At 27.5% G+C, this 9401-nt stretch overlaps 1 non-coding gene across 1 annotated transcript; it reads left to right on the forward strand.

Moving 5' to 3' along the window:
* Nucleotides 1-1043: 1043 nt before the first annotated feature.
* Nucleotides 1044-1150, forward strand: LOC139903763 (small nucleolar RNA R71). Its single transcript, XR_011778557.1, has one exon. It is a non-coding gene; the product is annotated as a small nucleolar RNA R71 (small nucleolar RNA).
* The last annotated feature ends 8251 nt before the right edge of the window (nucleotides 1151-9401 follow it).

The raw sequence follows: 9401 nt of genomic DNA on the forward strand, positions 1-9401 counted from the left end.
TGTTATTGTGGCTTTGGTTTTGTTGGTGTTTTTGAGATTGTTGGTTGCTCCGGTTGTTATTGTAGTTGTTATTTGGGTTGACTTGAGTATTTGAAGGTAAAGTTCCTTGTGGTCTTTCGGTAACTTGGTTTGAAAGTCTCCCAACGGTGCTCTCAAGATTATGAAATGAGGCTTGTTGGTTTCGTATTTGTTGAATCAAGAACTCATTTACTTTTGTTAGAAACGCTTCGGTTGTCTCCACCTTCTTGATATAATTTTGAATCATCTCCTCTAGGCTTTTCGAAGGTTGAGATTGTTGAGTGTTTTATTGAGGTTGTTGATTGTAACCTTGGTTATTTTGTGGTTGACTATAACCTTGGTTTTGATAACTTTGATTTCCTTAGTTGTTTTGATAATTTGGATTGGGTTGGTTGTTATAAGGTTGATTGTTGTAAGGTTGTTGGTTTTGGTATTGGAAGTTGTTGTTTCGGTTTTGGTTATAGTTTGGGTTGTAACTTTGGTTTTGATTTTGGTTTGTAAATTCGGGTGGTGTGTTGGTTTGATTGTTGAATAAGACTTGCTTTTGGTTAGGGTTGTAGTAGCCTTGGTTTGATGTTCCACCCCGTTGATAATTTTGATTACTCACATAGTTGACATAAGCATCCGAATTCATGGGAATGTCATCCAAATCAATATGGTTGCATTGATTAATTTGGGTACAATTCTTGGTGAGATGTGGCCCTTTGCACCTTTGAAAACCTACTTGCATAGCGACTATCGATTGTTGTAGCTTTTTCAACTCTTTCCCATACATTTGAAATTGATTGTTCAAGCTTGCAAGTATTACTTGCCCATTATCACTCTTTACTTGTGCTACACTTTTCCTTGTCAAATCTCGAGGTGAAGGTGCTCATTCGTAAGTATTAACTGAGATGTCTTCTAACATTGTTTCGGCCACATTAGGTGATTTATACATAAACACTCCTCCCGCGGAGGAATCAGGATGTTGTCTAGTCAAAGCATTAGTACCCCGGTAGAACATGTTGATGTACTCCTTCTTAGTCAAACCATGTGGTGGGCAAGCTCGTAGCATCTTCTTGAAACGTACACATGCATCATACAAAGACTCATCACTCCGTTGAGTGAATCCATTAATTTCCAATCTAAGTCGTTCCACTTTTGATGGTGGAAAGAAGTGGTTGATAAATGCATTGGTTAAATCTTGAAAAGTCCTAATAGAATCGGGTGGCAAATTCCTTAACCAAGCTTTCGCATCTCCTTGAAGTGTAAAGGGGAATGCCCTTAACTTAAAAGCGTCATCGGTAACATCTTTGGTCTTGTAGATATCACAAATATCGTTGAAGTGTTGAATGCGTTCGAAAGGATTTTATTCTATTAACCCATGGAAGAACATATCTTTGATCATTGTGAAGAAGTTACCCTCGATCTTCCAAATATCGGCCCCGATGGGCGGTTTTGTAATAGCCGGGGGCACCACCGTAGGTGCAACCAACCTAGCGTTCCACATTGGCATGTCATTTGGATCATTTAGTTGCTCTTGATTAACCGGTAGACCATGACCAATCGGATTACCCTATTCGTCGTGAATTGGTTGACCATTAAGTTCCATCCCTTCTAAACAAAATGAAAAAACCTCAAAAAATTTCCTTAATACCCTTTCTTCTCTACGCTTGTAAACCCCATGTACGTGTTTCTCCCGATCAGAAAATGGATGTGCAAACTCTTGATCCTTTTGGGATCTCCTTTTCATATACCAAAGTATCTAACCTTCAATCACAACACAAACACAGGCAGTTTTCCAAACAAAAATAATATATAAAAACAAGAAAAGTAACTTTTACAAGGATAAATCCTTACAAAATGATCGAACAATTAAGAGCTTAAATCAAATACTCAACTAGCTAACCGCTCCCCGTCAGCAGTGCCAAGAAAGTGAGATGCATGTGGAACAATACATTAATTACCCTCAAAATTTATACTAGATTCAAACACTACAAATAAGCACACACAACTAATGAGCACTTAAGACCCGGTTATTATAGCACTTTAATGTAAGTATTTGTGTCAATTTCTTCTGAAGAGAGCGGTATAAGTCGAATAATTGAAACTATTAATCGTCCTAGGGTTTGTTTGATTGGGGGGGGGGGTTGATTGATTTTGATTAACAACTAAAACACGTAAAAGTAAACAAAAACTTAACAATTAAAATTAGCAACAAGTAGGAAGTAACTAAGTATTGAGAACTAAATCAATTAACTAGGTAGTGTTCACTTACCTAATCCTCTCTATGCTTGGATTGCCCCGTTTTACCCAAATTGCTATTGTGACAACCGGGAAATTTTTGACCAAATTTAAACTTTATCTTTAAATGATTTAATGTTTCCGACACGATAAGCAAAGTCTGTAATGTTGAAATCTCAAAACTTTTGAACTATTTTCATGTATTCATTTACCCTTTGACTGTTCTCGACGATTCACGAACAATAAATATATATATATATATATATATATATATATATATATATATATATATATATATATATATATATATATATATATATATGCACATCAAGTTATATATATATATATATATATATATATATATATATGAATGCTAATTAAAAACATTAACAAAGTATTTCATGTATGATATCGAACATTAAACTTATTGGTTTTCATATCTATTAGATATATTAAACTATCCAAGTTAAAAGATAATATCAAATGATTGAATTATCAGATACATTGTGATATGATTACGGGTCTCTGTTACGAGGTCCACATTGATTTGAGAAATCGTTTCTTTTTAACGGTATTCGAAATAGATAGTAATGTGATTTATAAGTAAGAACAAATGTGTCAACTAACAAGAGTTAGACAAAAGTTAGTGGAAAGCTAAAGTTCATAATATTCAATTGATTTAGTTTCAAACGTGCGAAAACGTTTTTTGATTCAATAGAATTTAATTATTAAAATGTTTTGTTTGAATAACTTAATTTGAATATATACAATAAGTTATAACATTAACTATTAGAATTAGATATTTAAATAACTCACAACGAGTATTATATATATGATTTCAAATTAATTAAGTAAACGATTGTAACACTAGCTTATTGATTCGATTAATATTTAGATATGTCAATTAGTACATTAAGAAGATAAAATAAGCGCTAGTACATAAATGAACTATACTTAGTTAAGTTTTAAAATGAAAACGTTATATGATATAATAATCTCTATTATGTAAACGATCTAAAATTATACTTTGAAATATATTTAGTATAAAAAAAACTAAATATTATATTATTAAATAAATATCTCTAATATATGTATATTTATATTTCTAAATGAATATATATATATATATATATATATATATATATATATATATATATATATATATATTATAAAATGATAATTTATAATATTAACCTTGAGATAAAATGTTCTGATGTATATATGTATATGTATATACTACGAGACGATGATTTATAGAAGCAAATAACCAAAACACTTAATTGATTAAGCTACACTTCGATAGATATAGTTTATCAATGATTAAGTTTAATTTTTGATAAAAGTAGAAGTCGCGAAAGGTAAAGTGCTAGTTTTCTAAGAGTACGAAAATGCGTTCGAGAAACCAGAACTGGGACATAAGTCGAGTGACAATGTACGAGTCATCGGAAAGAAAATTACAAGTCAACTATGCACGTGAATTTAATATAATATATAATTAATTATATAAATTAAATATATTATATATACTATAAAAATATGTCGACAAACAAGAAAACAAAATATAGTGAGCTGGAGACAGGTGGACATACGATCGCATGGCCATAAGCCCTTCAAACCATGCGATCGCATGGTAGTGGGGGACAGGCAAGGTGTATAAAGCTCGATCAAATTCTGATTCAGGTTCACTCATTTATCTCTCGATCTCAATCTCTCTTCTCTAAATATATATATTAATATTAATATTATTATTATTATTATTATTATTATTATTATTATTATTATTATTATTATTATTATTATTATTATTATTATTATTATTATTATTATTATTATTATTATTATTAAGATTAATATTATTATTATTAATCGTATTATCATTATTAGTAGTATTATTATTAGTATTATACATAAAATACTACGACGAGGTCATGAGCGAGTTATTTCAAAACGGGTTTTGCGAGCGGGATAGAGCTAAGGAAATTATGGGTTATAGCTATGGAAGTTATGGGTATGGTTAGAGGGTATTGCTCGTGAGTCAAACTAGTGTTTATCATCTCCATTACATCTACGTACTTTCCTGCAATATTGAATCACAATATTGATACGTAAGCATTTATACCTTATCTTTTATATATTAATAGTGTATCCATGTCTAGTGCTCGAGTATATATGTTTATGCATGCTTGTATGCTTTAATTTTGTAGTTAGATAGTTTATGATGAATCACGAATTTGATACATATGCTACTGATATAAAGTATATGATATGCATGTTTTTTGAAAGCTGGCGAAAAATTATTAACTTTTCATTTAGAAATCGCGTGATTTCGATGAACGGATTAAAAGATATGGTCAACTGAATTATGTTTGACGTTAATTGAAATTGTGTTTGAAACTGTAAATTAATATTTAAACAACTTGTCTATGAGATTGATAAACTGGATTTTTAGATATTACTAATCGAGTAAATGAATTTCTATATAAGGCACGTCTCGTTTTGGTAAACAAATTGTCAAAATTGACTGTCTTATCAGGTTTTAAAGCTTCATAAACACTATAATCTGATTTTACAAGTACTGGAAAACTATGTGAAATAATAAAATATTTTTGATTGCCAGGATAATTCAAATATAATATAGCTCCTGAAATAAATAATATTTTGAGTTTGATAAACTATAAATTCGTTCAATTATCAAGACTTATACTATGTTAATAAACATGTATAGATTTAAATATCATATTGGGTCAGGTTGACTTTTGAGATGACTTTTGTTAACTTTTGCATGTCGGTCTCGAGCATTAGGATTGTGATACACTATGACCCGACCTAGCTTGTTAAACATTTATTGACCAACATATGTTCTCTAGGTTGAGATCTACGATTACTTTGCATTCCGAGTTTCAGTCACATTTCGGTGAATGAATTTATGTGCTGCTAAGGTAAGTTTATAGATCCCTTTTTAATTGTTTTTGCAATCTATATTTTTGGGCTGAGAATACATGCACTTTATATTAAACGCAATGGATACAAGTACATACTAAATTCTACACCGAGTTTGAACCGAAAATCCCTTAGCTTTGGTAACTAGTAACTGCCAGTTATAAGAACTGATGGGCGCGAGTAGTTATATATGGATCCATAGGGTTTGACATCCCCGTCTATTCCAGGTATAGAAACCCTAGCCTGAACTATAAAACAGACTTATACCATTTGAGATTAGTACACGTTGGTTTGCGTGTATTGTACATGTTGGTTGCATGTATGTTAAAACAGGGGTACTTATTATAACGTTAAAGTTTAGTTACCAGGGTGCTCAATTTCGTAGAATATTTTGATAAACGTTTCTGGATGAAACAGCTAAAATCTTGTGATCCACCTTTATATACAGATTATGCGCAACATTAAAACTATGAACTCACCAACCTTTGTGTTGACACTTTTAAGCATGTTTATTCTCAGGTTCCTAGAAGTCTTCCGTTGTTTGCTTATACGTTATACAAGCTATGTGCATGGAGTCATACATGCTTTATTCAAGAAAACTTTGCATTCACAAAATCATCACCATGTATCTTATTTTGACTGCATTGTCAACAGATGTAGTATTGTAAACTATTATATACGGTGATTGTCTATACGAAGAAATCATTAGACGTCGAAAATGTGACGACCCGGAAATTTTCGACCAAATTTAAACTTAATCTTTATATGTTTTTGGCACGATAAGCAAAGTCTGTAATGTTGAGTCTCGAAAACTTTGGAACTATGTTCATATATTCAATTGACCTTTTGACTAGTTACGAATATTCACGAACCTATAATTGTAAACAGAAATGTAAATATAAATAAATAATTCTATTAAATATATTAACGATCTATTATGTAACTTAGTTACTATGAAAGATAACTTTAACTAACTTAAATTTGTTATTTTAAATACATAGAGTATATTAGATATAAACGGTTTCAAATATAATTTGTCAATGTTACCAAAGCATTACATGTATAATGTTATACTTTGAATTTAATTGTTTAATTTATATAATTAATTATCTACTTAATATTTAGAATATAATTATATATATAGTTATATATATATATATATATATATATATATATATATATATATATATATATATAAAAATCTATATACGATTTCTATTTATAAATAAGATTATATTGTAATATATAAAATACATGCACATTAAATATTCAATGAGTATTATCATATAATATATCATATAATAATTAAATATTTACATCGTTAATAAATTGTAATATTAATATATTAAATGTGGCAGAATATAGTTGTTATACAAATATTATTATCATTACTTCATTATTGTAATAATATTCATGTTAAAATTAATATCAGTATTATTAATATTATTAGATATGAAACGTGATACAATTAATGTGTTAAAATTTCTAATATCATTATTATAATTAATAATATAAGTATAAATATTATTTATATTGTTATTATTAAATTTATCAGTATTATAGTTATGATTTAAGTTATTAATGTGATTATTTTTTTAGTATTATATTGATATTATTATTAATATCCTTATTATTAATGCTATTATCATTTAATTTTTTTTACTAAATTACTAATAGCATTATAATTTATTAATATATTTAACTAATAACATAAATTTAGTTTAAAATACAGGATCGGATACAGATTTATATAAATTATATAAATACATACATATACTCCGTATAAATAGTTCATTACAGATATACTCAGTATTATTTATTTAGATTATTATTATTAATATAATTATAATTATTAATAATTATATGGAAATCATACGTAAGATCTCTTTTGGAATCCAATTCAGTTTCATATCGCAATCATACTGTAAACGATTTGTTTGAGTAGTACAATTTGATTCCAATTATTGCAATAACAAACAAGAGCTGTTAATATCTAGTTTATTTTTTTTCAATTTTTCTTCTGACACAAAGTTAATTGTTGAGTGACTTAGGCTATTAAACAAACGATAATTGTGTCACAATAGCTGTAATTTCAGCAGTTTATATCTACATAACACTCCACTAATGCAAGGTGAATGAACATAACAAGAATCAAATTTAATTTTAAAAGAACCAGAACGATATCTCTGTTTCAGTTCCATTTTTCAACTCGATCGATTTCTAAATAAATTTCAAAATTTGTTAATGCAGTATTGTTAGAAAGATCTCGTTTAAACTATCTGGAAAATTACAAGTTCCAATTTTATCTATCGAGCTCGAATTTTGGAAGTCAAAGTTGATTTTAAAAAGTCAAATAATTTGTTCATCGCAAAATTTGAATTTGTTTAGATGTTTTAAGCTCAATTGAGTATCCAGAAAGCTTATAGGATGGATTTATAACCTTTTTCAAGAAGGAATTATGATCTAAAACGGTCTCAAATCTGAAATTGGTGTTTGACTTCCTGTGTTCATCGAAGACTTGAGATTGCTGTTAAAAATTCTTTCCTTTCTGTTTCTGTTAATCATCATAATCTACAACTATTATTTCTCTTTCGTTTACAATCCTCAATCGAACTCTCAATCTTTTATTGTGATTGTTAAGAATGCTAACGAATTACCTGTTAACGGGGAAGGAGAAGAACACAGTGGAGGTTTAGATATATATTTATGGGTGAGAGTTAAATCATAAAAGTCACAACAGCTCAATGGTTCGATATGGTGTCGGGTGTTCGAGAGGTCGCGGGTTCGAGTCCCGGTTTGGGCGATTTTGATATTTTTTTTGAGCCTTTAAGGTAGTAATCTATTTCCATTATTATTATTATTATTATTATTATTATTATTATTATTATTATTATTATTATTATTATTATTATTATTATTATTATTATTATTATTATTATTATTGTTATTTGTGTTATTATTATTATTACCTATTATTATTATTATTATTATTATTATTATTATTATTATTATTATTATTATTATTATTATTATTATTATTATTAGTATTGTTATTATTAGTTATTATTAATTATTATTATTATTACAAGTATTATTATCATTATTAATATTAATATAGTTACTTGCGTTGATAATATTAAACTTATTACTATTAGTAGAAAAAGTATTATTGTAGTTATTGTTATTATCAGTATTATTACTGTTAAAATTATTATTACTAAAAGTATCATTTTAATAAAAACTATTAAAGTTTTCATTTTTATTAAAACTACCTTTTTATTTAAAAATTAACATGTTGATTAGAATTATTATATTTATTAAGATTATCATTATTATTATCCCTATTATTACTACTATTACTATCATTATCATGATCATTATTAGTATTATTACAGATAGATATTTTTATATAAAAATACATTACAATAATACTAATATTACATTTCACTATATTTTTATTTATTAAACTGATATTAAATAATATATATATATATATATATATATATATATATATATATATATATATATATATATATATATATATATATATATATATATATATATATATACATATTTTGTTCATATATAAACTTTAATATAAAATTATTATTATTAATATGCTATAATGGATGATAAAGATTAGTATATAAAATACATAAATATATAAAATTTATCTATATTATATAACATATAATATAACAAGTATATTATTAATAATAAGATATATAAATATTGCTCGATTACAAGCATGTATATTAATAAATATACAAAATGATATGGGTTCGTGAATCCGAGGCCAACCCTGCATTGTTCAATATTGTCATATATATTTTTACTACAAAATACATTAGGTGAGTTTTATTACTCCCTTTTTAAATGCTTTTGCAATATATATTTTTGGAACTGAGAATACATGCGCTGCTTTTATAAATGTTTTACGAAATAGACACAAGTAATTGAAACTACATTATATGGGTGAATGATCGAAGCCGAATATGCCCCTTTTACTTGGTAACCTAAGAATTAGTAAACCAGACTATTAATTGACGCGAATCCTAAAGATAGATCTATTGGGCCTAACAAACCCCATCCAAAGTACCGGATGCTTTAGTACTTTGATGTTGTTTTTATCATGTCCGAAGGATTTCCCGGAATGATAGGGGATATTCTTATATGCATCTTGTTAATGTCGGTTACCAGGTGTTCACCATATGAATGAT

The sequence above is a fragment of the Rutidosis leptorrhynchoides genome, chromosome 3 (genome assembly GCF_046630445.1).
Source record: "Rutidosis leptorrhynchoides isolate AG116_Rl617_1_P2 chromosome 3, CSIRO_AGI_Rlap_v1, whole genome shotgun sequence".
NCBI classification, from domain to species: Eukaryota; Viridiplantae; Streptophyta; class Magnoliopsida; order Asterales; family Asteraceae; genus Rutidosis; species Rutidosis leptorrhynchoides.